The following is a 12,938-nucleotide window of genomic DNA, read 5'->3' on the forward strand; positions in this document are numbered from 1 at the left end:
CCATCATATGGTCTGATATGGGTGTGGCTTACAGTCTTGCTTTGTTCACATTGCACTAGTTGTCCTGCTAGGCGGTTGTGTGGAAGCTTGGCTGTGAGCTGGATTTCATCACCTTCAGACCTTGTTCACACCATAGTTAGCGTAGTGGTAGGACCCCTTGCCATGCTGAGTGACCGTGACGTGGTGCATGATGGGCTCCTATATTTTCCTGACAGGAATATATTGGCAAAAGTCTCAGCTTTTAATATCTGCATTTATGACTAGCCAGTATAGTCAGTGTCATATCCGTTTGGTGCATTTTTTTCTGTGATTTATGTGATGTACCACTGCTATATCTAGTAGACAGGTTAATAAAAAAAAATTGTCTGTTACATTTTTAGGTGAAATTCACCTATTTTTGGGTGTGATGTATCAATGCTATACCTAGTAAACAGGTTTAAAAATAAAATAAAAATTGCTATATTTTCTGGTGAAATTCATCTATTTTTGGGTGTGATGTACCACTGCTAAACCTAGTAGACAGGTTAAAAAAATAAAATAATTGTCTGTTACATTTTCGGGTGAAATTCCCCAATTTTTTGGGTTTGATGTACCACTGCTATACCTAGTAGACAGGTTAATAAAAAAAAATTGTCTGTTAAATTTTCGGGTGAAATTCACCAATTTTTGGGTGTGATATAACACTGCTATACCTAGTAGACAGGTTTAAAAATCAAATAAAAATTGTTATATTTTCAGGTGAAATTCACCTATTTTTGGGTGTGATTTACCTGTCTACTAGGAATAACAGTGGTACAAGAAAAAAACTAATTTGTCTGTTACATTTTCAGGTGAAATTCACCTATTTTTGGTTGTGATGTACCACTGCTATACTTAGTAGACAGTTAAAAAATAATAATAATTTGTCTTACATTTTCAGGTGAAATTCACAAATTTTTGGGTGTAATATACACCTAGTTGAAAAGCTTAATAAATTTCAATAATTTTTCTTTTACATTTTTGGATGACAATAAACAATTTTTTTCTGTCATAGACCTCTGCTCTACCAAGTATACAGGTTAATAAATTTCTGTAATTTTTCTGTTACATTCTTGGGTTGACATTTTACAATTTTGGATGTGAATAAACCCCTGCTCTGCATAGGTGACAGGGAATAAAATTTCAGAAATTCTTCTTTAATTGATGCGCGCCATTTCCTTTTATTCAATGCTTAAACTTTAACAAGTTGTCCCACATTTGCGCTTCAATAATTTGTCCCACATTAGCGCTTTACTAATTTTCCCACATTTGCGCTTCAATAATTTGTCCCACATTTGCGCTTAAATAATTTGTTCAACATTTGCGCTTTAACAGCTTTTCCCACATTTTCGCTCGATCCCAATTTTTTTTTATCCATTTATCTCCCTTGAATGTGGTCTCTCTTTCTCACGCTCCCTCTCTGGAGTGGAACCCTGATTCGCCGATAACCATGATCAACATGGTAGGCTCAGAAAAGAACATCGAAAGTTGATAGAGAAGATATCCAAATGGATGGTGGACGTCACGGGGCACCTCTGCATAGGTGACAGGAACATAAATGTAAAAAAATCATCTGTTACATTGTCAGGCGACATTTTTAAAATTTTGCCGGATAGAAACCCCTGCTCTGCATAGGTGACAGGGAATAAAATTTCAGAAATTCTTCTTTAATTCATGCGCGCCACCTCCTTTCATTTAATGCATAAACTTTAACAAGTTGTCCCACATTTGCGCTTAGTAGACAGGTAAAAAAAAAACAACTAATTTGTCTTACAGTTTCAGGTTAAATTCTCATATTTTTAGGTGTAATATACCCCTCCGCTACCTAGTTGTTAGCTTAATAAATTTCAATAATTTTTCTTTTACATTTTCGGGTGACAATAACCAATTTTTTTCTGTCATATACCCCTGCTCTACCAAGTAGACAGGTTAATACATTTCTGTAATTCTTGGGTTGACATTTTACAATTTTGGATGTGAATAAACCCCTGCTCTGCATAGGTGACAGGGAATTAAATTTCAGAAATTCTTCTTTAATTGATGCGCCACCTCCTTTCATTCAATGCTTAAACTTTAACAAGTTGTACCACATTTGCGCTTCAATAACTTTTCCCACATTTGCGCCTCAGTAATTTGTCCCACATTTGTGCCTCAATAACTTTTCCCATATTTCCGCTCGATCCAATTTTTTTTTTACATTTATCTCCCTTGGATGTGGTCTCTCTTTCTCACGCTCCCTCTCTGATTCGCCGATAACCGTGATCAACATGGTAGGCTCAGAAAAGAACATCGAAAGTTGATAGAGAAGATATCCAAATGAATGGTGGACGTCACAGGGATGTGTGATCAGGCAGAAGTTATCTAGAGTCAACAAAGCGGCAGCACGGCCTCTCCTGGCTAACGTTTACAAATCAAAAATACCACAGTGACATTCCCTATCATTTTTTATTAATCATTCCAATAACAGGGCATCTTAAGAGTCATGTGATGTTATTTATCGTCACTACCTCCCCGAGTCGGGAGTGGGTAATTGCCGCGCACCCCCTCTTTAACTTGGAAGCTTATGCTTCAATACAAACCGGATTCCAAAAAAGTTGGGACACTAAACAAATTGTGAATAAAAACTGAATGCAATGATGTGGAGATGGCAAATGTCAATATTTTATTTGTAATAGAACATAGATGACAGATCAAACGTTTAATCCGAGTAAATGTATCATTTTAAAGGAAAAATACGTTGATTAAAAATTTCACGGTGTCAACAAATCCCAAAAAAGTTGGGACAAGTAGCAATAAGAGGCTGGAAAAAGTAAATTTGAGCATAACGAAGAGCTGGAAGACCAATTAACACTAATTAGGTCAATTGGCAACATGATTGGGTATAAAAAGAGCTTCTCAGAGTGGCAGTGTCTCTCAGAAGCCAAGATGGGTAGAGGATCACCAATTCCCACAATGTTGCGCAGAAAGATAGTGGAGCAATATCAGAAAGGTGTTACCAAGCGAAAAATTGCAAAGACTTTGCATCTATCATCATCAACTGTGCATAACATCATCCGAAGATTCAGAGAATCTGGAACAATCTCTGTGCGTAAGGGTCAAGGCCGTAAAACCATACTGGATGCCCGTGATCTCCGGGCCCTTAAATGACACTGCACCACAAACAGGAATACTACTGTAAAGGAAATCACAGAATGGGCTCAGGAATACTTCCAGAAACCATTGTCAGTGAACACAATCCACCGTGCCATCCGCCGTTGCCAGCTGAAACTCTACAGTGCAAAGAAGAAGCCATTTCTAAGCAAGATCCACAAGCTCAGGCGTTTTCACTGGGCCAGGGATCATTTAAAATGGAGTGTGGCAAAATGGAAGACTGTTCTGTGGTCAGACGAGTCACGATTTGAAGTTCTTTTTGGAAATCTGGGACGCCATGTCATCCGGACCAAAGAGGACAAGGACAACCCAAGTTGTTATCAACGCTCAGTTCAGAAGCCTGCATCTCTGATGGTATGGGGTTGCATGAGTGCGTGTGGCATGGGCAGCTTGCATGTCTGGAAAGGCACCATCAATGCAGAAAAATATATTCAGGTTCTAGAACAACATATGCTCCCATCCAGACGTCATCTCTTTCAGGGAAGACCCTGCATTTTTCAACAAGATAATGCCAGACCACATTCTGCATCAAACACAACATCATGGCTGCGTAGGAGAAGGATCCGGGTACTGAAATGGCCAGTCTGCAGTCCAGATCTTTCACCTATAGAGAACATTTGGCGCATCATAAAGAGGAAGGTGCAACAAAGAAGGCCCAAGACGATTGAACAGTTAGAGGCCTGTATTAGACAAGAATTGGAGAGCATTCCTATTTCTAAACTTGAGAAACTGGTCTCCTCGGTCCCCAGAGGTCTGTTGAGTGTTGTAAGAAGAAGGGGAGATGCCACACAGTGGTGAAAATGGCCTGGTCCCAACTTTTTGGGGATTTGTTGACACCATGAAATTCTGATTCAACATATTTTTCCCTTAAAATGGTACATTTTCGAAGTTTAAACTTTTGTTCCGTGATTTATGTTCTATTCTGAATAAAATATTAGAAGTTGGCACCTCCACATCATTGCATTCAGTTTTTATTCACGATTTGTATAGTGTCCCAACTTTTTTGGAATCCGGTTTGTACTTTGTCCCACATTTCTGCTTGATTACATTTAATTTCATCCATTGACCTCCCTTGCATGTGGTATCCTTTTCTCAGGCTCCCTCTCCGGCCTGGAACCCTCATTCCCCGCCACCCGTGATCACCATGGTAGGCGCATAAAAGAACATTGAATGTTGATAGAGCAGATATCAAATTGGATCGTGAACATCACGGGTACGTGCGACATGGTGGGGCAGTAAGTGTGCACACGCCTACACGAACTGACTGACAGGGGTCAGCCCCTGCAACTCTGGTTCTCCAAATTGGGCATATGGCCTGAGCTTGCCCTTTACCCCTTGGAGGTGCTGGCCTGCCCTGCAGCCAGTGTATTGTCTGAATGTGTGTTTAGCACGACTTGAGGGAGTTATCACAGGTTATATTTCCCAATGTTTTGGGGTGTACCCTAATAAAAAATAAAAAATAAAAGTTTAAAACACAAAAGCAGTGTAGGCTACCTCCTCCTCCTCCACCGCCGCTTCCACATACACTGCCACATCCACCACCTCCTCAACCTCCTACTCCATATGGACCTCGTCTTTCTATATCAAGATTATAATTTTTTAGTTTTACGTATTTTATGTTATTTAAAGTCCTCTAGCCCTTTCCATTACATTTTTACAGCCATTTTAGTGCTCAAAAGTTTGGGTCCCCATTGACTTCAATAGGGTTCGGGTTCGGGTCAAGTTCGGGTCCCGAACTCGTACTTTTTTGTGAAGTTCGGCCGAGTCTAAGGCAATTAGTGCATTGTGTGGAGTATTTGTTAAAGCACTGACGATTTACTTTACAAATTTTTTTAAATGATATTTATGATGATTATATAGTTGGTTAGTTAGAGATAGTTCAGTATAGTATAATTGTATTTAGTTGGTTAATTAGAGATAGTTATGTATAGCAAAATGTGATTTAGTTGGTTAGTAAATGTTTTTAATGTAGACTACAGAGTTAGTGTCTAGTGTTGTTGTTTTCTATTACTGTAGTGTGTGTCTTTCCCTTCATTGTTGGCCCTTTGTTTCTGTACATGTTATAGATACAGAATTATATTGCTGTTTGCACATATTTACCCTCCTGACAGGGGGCTGGTGATATCTTCCTCCTCCTCCTCTTTTTATTTGTCAGGAACTGTGGAGGGGGGGGGGGGAGATGCGGTTGGTGAGAGGGACCAGCCTCTTCGGCCTCCACCTCCACATTTTCTCCAACTTCAGGTGGTGGTGGAGCATTGGCAAGGTGGGAGGGTCCAGCCTGCTCTCCCACGTCCTCCTCCTGCTCATTCTCCTCTGTAGACACCACCACAACCTCCATTTCTTTGGAGGAAGTCTGGCGGCGCTGAGTGGGAACTGGAACCCCTGTAATCACACAATGTTCATAATTTAGAGAAACAACTCAGAACTAATAGCAAATGCTTGCTCTACTAAGTGGGCTTCTTATTAAGTGGAGTTAAAAAAGAAGGAGTTCTAGTGCTGAGTGTGATTTTGTGGGAGTGATTGCAGGTGGCTGAATGTGGTTTGAAGCAGAGATCCTTGAAAGTTAAGTTTTTGCATTTTAGTACTGCCATTTAAAACCTTCTTTTTTTCTCTGCCGGGTGTTGCCATTTAAACTTTTTTTTTCTTTTCTCTGCTTGATTAAGGGGAGTGGCCTGGGCAACCAGGTGCTATAAATTAAACCACTAAACTCCCTGAGCTTTCTCTTCCTGAGGCTTGCTCTACTAAGTGGGCTTCTTATTAAGTGGAGTTGAAAAAAAGGAGTTTAAGAAAAGGAGTTGGAAACTAAGTTTGGATATAATTTCCTTGTGTGTTGTTGGCTTAATTCTAGGTAGTCCTTCAACTACAGCAGACAGGGTCTAATTCTAAATCATATTTACTGTTTTACTTTTTTACTGTTGTAATCCCCATTTAGTATGTGTTGCACAATTGACAACGCAGTCCAGTGCACATCTTGCATGATGTATGCAGTCCTGGAACAGCCGTTCAAGGGTGTATATCTTTGTTCAAGATGTGAGCAAATTACCCGTCTGGAATTGCAAATCGAGTCTCTAAACGGGCAAGTTGCAACACTGAGAGGCATTGACAATTTGCAAAAGAGTTTGCTTCTCACCGAGCAAGCACTCTTTGGGGTAGATGAGGGGGAGGGTGACAGAGAGGAGGCTGAGGAAAGTGAGGTAGCTAGCTGGGTAACAGTTAGAAAGCGGGGTAGAGGGAAGAGTGCCAGGGAGGCTAGCCCTGATCTGACACACCCCAACAAGTTTGCACGTTTGGCAGATGAGGGGGATGTCACTCCAGGGACGGCACTGCTGCAGCCAGACACTTCCTCTGCCAGTCAGGGGAATGTCAGCTCCATTAAGCAGGGAACCAGGAGAGCAGGGCAGGCCAGACAGGTGCTGGTAGTGGGAGACTCCATTACTAGGGGAACAGATAGGGAAATCTGTCACAAAGACCGTGATCGCCGAACAGTGTGCTGTCTTCCTGGCGCTAGAGTTCGACACATCGCGGATCGGGTTGACAGATTACTGGGAGGGGCTGGAGAAGATCCTGCGGTCATGGTCCATATCGGAACCAATGAAAAAGTTAGAGGTAGGTGGAGAGTCCTTAAAAATTATTTCAGGGATTTAGGTCAAAAGCTTAGGACAAGGAACTCAAAGGTAGTATTTTCCGAAATACTGCCTGTACCACGAGCCACACAAGAAAGGCAGTGAAAGATTAGGGAGATTAACAAGTGGCTCAAGAACTGGTGTAGGAAGGAGGGGTTTGGGTTCCTGGAGAACTGGGCCGACTTCTCTATCGGCTACAAGCTCTATCGTATGAACGGGCTGCACCTCACTGGCGAAGGTTGGAGGAGTGTTTAAACTAGGGACTGGGGGAAGGGAAATTACACTATAGGAGGGGAAGATAGTGCAGATAGAGACCGGGGGCAAGGTAGTGGGACTGGGGGAGGAATGGAAGGAGGGACTAGAACAGTTTTGAAGGAAAGGTGTAGGGTAAAAAATATACATAAACCTCTCAAATGTATGTATACTAATGCCAGAAGCCTGACTAATAAAACTGGGGAGCTGGAATTAGTGATGTGTGAGGAGGACTATGACATAGTGGAAATAACTGAGACATGGCTGGATGATAGCTATGACTGGGCAGTTAATGTACAAGGTTACAGTCTGTTTAGAAAGGATTGTCAAAACCGGAGAGGGGGAGGGGTTTGCCTTTATGTAAAGTCCTGTCTAAAGCCCACACTCCGGGAATATATAAGTGAGGGACATGAACATGTGGAGTCACTGTGGGTAGAGATACATGGAGCTAAAAACAACAATAAATTACTAATAGGAGTTTACTATAAACCATCTAATATACCAGAGTCCACAGAAAATCTACTACTAAACGAGATAGACGAGGCGGCAAATCATAATGAGGTGGTTATTATGGGGGACTTCAACTACCCAGATATAGACTGGGAAACTGAAACTTGTATGTCTCATAAGAGAAATAGGTTCTTGGCAATAACCAAAGACAATTACCTCTCCCAACTGGTTCAGAACCCGACTAGAGGGACGGCCATACTGGACTTAGTATTAACCAATAGGCCTGACAGAACAACAGACGTGCAGGTTGGTGGACACCTGGGAAATAGTGACCATAAAATAATAACCTTCCAATTATCATTCAAAAGAGCGTTTCTACAGGGAGGAACAAAAGTAGCAAACTTCAAAAAAGCTAAATTTAGCCAACTAAAGGAGGCCATAGACCTAACTAACTGGGACAAAGTCCTCAAAAAAAAAATTACAGCCACAAAATGGAATATCATTAAAAACATCCTAAAATCTCATTGTGAGAGGTACATACCGTATGGGAATAAAAGGTTAAGGAACAAAAAGAAACCAACGTGGATAAATAGAACTGTAAAGAAAGCAATAAATGACAAAAAGAAAGCATATAAATCACTAAAACAGGAGGGTAGCACGGAAGCACTGAAAAACTATAAGGAAAAAAATAGAACATGTAAAAAACAAATAAAAGCGGCCAAACTAGAGACCGAGAGATTAATTGCCAAAGAGAGTAAAACTAACCCTAAAATGTTCTTCAATTATATAAATGTTAAAAAGTATAAATCTGAAGGTGTCGGCCCTTTAAAGAGTAATGAGGGAGGAGTCGCAGAGAGCGACGAGGAGAAAGCAAAGCTGTTAAATATTTTTTTCTCCAATGTATTCACTGAGGAAAATAAACTGTCAGATGACATGCAGAATGTAAAAATAAATTCCCCATTAAAAGTGTCCTGTCTGACCCAGGAAGAAGTACATCAGCGACTTAAAAAGATCAAAATAGACAAATCGCCAGGACCGGATGGCATACACCCCCGTATCCTAAGGGAATTAAGTAATGTCATAGCCAGACCCTTATTTCTGATATTTGCGGACTCTATACTGACAGGGAATGTCCCACAGGATTGGCGCATGGCAAATGTGGTGCTAATATTCAAAAAGGGTCCAAAAACAGAGCCTGGAAACTATAGGCCGGTAAGTTTAACATCTGTTGTGGGTAAACTGTTTGAAGGTTTTCTGAGAGATGCTATCTTAGAGCATCTCAATGGAAATAAGCAAATAACGCCATATCAGCATGGCTTCGTGAGGGATCGGTCATGCCAAACTAATTTATTCAGTTTGTATGAGGAGGTAAGTTCTAGACTTGACAGCGGCGAATCAATGGTAGTCGTATATCTGGACTTCTCCAAAGCATTTGACACTATACCACATAAAAGGTTAGTATATAAAATGAGAATGCTCGGACTGGGAGAAAACGTCTGTATGTGGGTAAGTAACTGGCTCAATGATAGAAAACAGAGGGTGGTTATTAACGGTACACACTCAGATTGGGTCACTGTCACTAGTGGGGTGCCTCAGGGGTCAGTATTGGGCCCTATTCTCTTCAATATATTTATTAATGATCTTGTAGAAGGCTTGCATAGTAAAGTATCAATTTTCGCAGATGACACTAAACTGTGTAAAGTAATTAACACTTAAGAGGACAGTATACTACTACAGAGGGATCTGGATAGATTGGAGGCTTGGGCAGATAAGTGGCATATGAGGTTTAACACTGACAAATGTAAAGTTATGCACATGGGAAGGAATAATTGCAAGTCACCCGTACATACTAAATGATAAAACACTCAGTAACACTGACATGGAAAAGGATCTAGGAATTTTAATAAACAGCAAACTAAGCTGCAAAAACCAGTGTCCGGCAGCTGCCAAGGCCAATAAGATAATGTGTTGCATCAGAAGGGTCATAGATGCCCGTGATAAGAACATAGTCCTACCACTTTACAAATCGCTAGTCAGATCACACATGGAGTACTGTGTACAGTTCTGGACTCCTGTAAACAAGGCAGACATAGCAGAGCTGGAGACGGTCCAGAGGAGGGCAACTAAAGTAATAACTGGAATGGGGCAACTACAGTACCCTGAAAGATTATCAAAATTAGGGTTATTCACTTTAGAAAAAAGACGACTGAGGGGAGATCTTATTAATATGTATAAATATATCAGGGGTCAGTACAGAGATCTATCCCATCATCTATTTATCCCCAGGACTGTGACTGTGACGAGGGGACATCCTCTGCGTTTGGAGGAAAGAAGGTTTGTACACAAACATAGAAAAAGATTCTTTACGGTAAGAGCAGTGAGACTATGGAACTCTCTGCCTGAGGAGGTGGTGATGGTGAGTACAATAAAGGAATTCAAGAGGGGCCTGGATGTATTTCTGGAGCGTAATAATATTACAGGCTATAGCTACTAGAGAGGGGTCGCTGATCCAGGGAGTTATTCTGATTGCCTGATTGGAGTCGGGGAAAATTGGCTTCTACCTCACAGGTTTTTTTTTTTTGCCTTCCTCTGGATCAACTTGCAGGATAACAGGCCGAACTGGATGAAACGAATGTCATTTTTCGGCCTTATGTACTATGTTACCCCTTAATGACCGGGCCATTTTTCACCTTTCTGCCCAGGCCATTTTTAGCAAATCAGACATGTGTGACTGTATGTAGTAGTAACTTTAAAATGCTTTTACTTATCCAGGCCATTCTGAGATTGTTTTCTCGTCACATACTGTATTTCTTGACATTGGTAAAATTCAGTCACAAAATGTCATTGTTGTTTTTATAGAAACAGTTTTATTTGAAACAGTTTTATTTTCTATTTTTTTCCGGTGTACAGTCACCTGAGTTAGGTTAGTTCATGTGATATTTTTATACAGCTGGTTATTACGGATGTGGCGATACCTATTATGTATGTATATATATATATATATAGATTTTTTTTTTATTTTATTTCAATATTACACAATAATAGCATTTTGAAGTAAAAAAATTCATGTTTTAGTGTCTCCATATTCTGAGAGCCATATTTGTTAATTTTTTGGGGCGATTGTCTTAGGTACGGGCTCATATTTTGCGGGATGAGGTGACAGTTAGATTGGTACTATTTTGGGGTCATAATGCCTTTATGATTGCTTGGTGTTGCAATTTTAGTTATGTAATGTGGAAAAAATATGGTTTATTTAGCACACTTTTTATTTTTTATTTTTTAAAACAGTGTTCACCTGAGGGGTTAGGTCATGTGATATTTCTATAGAGCCGGTCGATACAGACGCAGCAATACATAATGTGTCTACTTTTCTTTTTTTGCCTATTTTTTCCAATTTTTATTTAACTTTATTTTGGGGAAAGGTATTTTGGGACTTGAAATAACTATTTTTTTCAGTTTATTTTTTGTCCATCTCTGGGACTTCAATTTTTGGGGGTCTGATCCCGTTTACAATGCATTACTATACCTCTGTATTCTAATGCATTGGCTGTAAGTGTATTACCGATGTAATACAGGGGGCTTGATCTCACAGGCCCTACCGGAGGGCAAACACGAAGCGTAAGGAAGGCATCGGGCTACCTTCCCTGCCATCGGGTCCCTGTCACAGCAGCACGCGGACACGATGGACACCTCGCACATGTCTGAAGCTCGAAACGATGCACGGTCAGCGCTGACTACAGCCATGCAGGGGTTAATGCACCGTCATCTGTGATTTCAACAATGCCGGCCCATACAGCAGCGGTCCAAATATCAGTAAATGCTGGACCACTGACCCCGATCGGGCCGGCGCAGCTCCTGAACCCGCTCGATCACCATGCAGTACATTTACGCCACTGGGTTTTAAGTCATGTCCAGATCTGACGTACATGTACATCATCGGGTGTTAAGGAGTTAAGTGGGGGATGTATCTAATGTAATAATGTAAGTGGCCTTTTACTGGAATACAGAATGATGATTGCAGTTTATGTATATATACACACACACATATATATATTTCTGTGTGTGTAAAATGCGCAAAATCAACCAGTTAGATCATACATTCGTGTGTATAAATATATATATTCATGGTGATGTAGAGATGTATGATGTAACCTGCTGATTTGCTACGTGTCACACCAGGTACTAAGTACTCATTTGTAAAGGGATGAAATACTTATTTTCCTAACTGTATATATACATTACAGAGTGTTGGCGAGAGAAACAAAAGAAATGTAAGCATTGTACCTGGGCATGTGCGGTCACGGATATCTGTGATCCAGCCAATATGCCTCCTCTTCAGATCAGACCATTTTTTCAAGACAGCCATCCTGGGATGATTGATCTCGAATTTTTGTTTTAGCTCAGTCCGGATTTCCTTCACGATTCTAGCCCCGCTCCAACATGCGCTGCGGGATAAAGACACAAGCATATAATCCAATTTTTTTTTAATACAAGTATTCAAAATAATGTCCTCAACAAAACATCAAAAAGTATTTAAGTCTTTGAAGGGGAAATATTAGATTTAATGTTACTGTTAAAAGATCGGATTGTAATGCGATTGTTTGTGTGTAAGGTCTGAGCAATCGGATATTGGCCAGCTGAGCAGAGATGTACCTGTCTAGTGAAGTGACGGTACAGTATGGGTGTAAAGCTGGTTTGCCTCCCCATGGTGCACCCTGGTTGACTCTAAGGCCCCTTTCACATGGGCGAGAATTCCGTGCGAGTGCAATGCGTGAGGTGAACGCATTGCACCCGCACTGAATCCGGACCCATTCACTTCAATGGGGATGTGCAGAGGAGCTGTGATTTTCACGCATTACTTGTGCGTTGCGTGAAAATCACAGCATGTTCTATATTCTGCATATTTCACGCAACGCAGGCCCCATAGAAATGAATGAGGATGCGCGAAAATTGCATAGCATCTGCAAGCAAGTGTGGATGCAATGTGATTTTCACGCATGGTTGCCAGGAGATGATGTTAGTAAATTGATAAAAGTCAATTTACTGTATTATTTTCCATTATAACATGGTTATAAAGGAAAATAATAGCATTCTTAATACAGAATGCTAACTAAAATGTTGCTTGGTGAGCGTGATTATGTCATCAAAGCTCCTTTTGCAGGTCCTGAAAGAAGAAAGAAGACGATGCCGGCTGCGCGATCAATTGGATAAGGTGAGTTATTTATTATTATTTTTTGAACCCCTCAATCCACATTTTAGTAAGCATTCTGTATTAAGAATGCTATTATTTTCCTTTATAACTATGTTATTGTTGGCTGGTGCAGATGATGCAGAGAATAATCAGACATATATGGATGGCTGTAGTTTACTAGGATTCATTTGTATTGAAGAGACATACAGCAGAGAGCATGGTGCTCATGTTAGCACAGGAGATATAGAAGAACA

The sequence above is a fragment of the Bufo bufo genome, chromosome 9 (genome assembly GCF_905171765.1).
Source record: "Bufo bufo chromosome 9, aBufBuf1.1, whole genome shotgun sequence".
In the NCBI taxonomy this organism is placed as follows: Eukaryota; Metazoa; Chordata; class Amphibia; order Anura; family Bufonidae; genus Bufo; species Bufo bufo.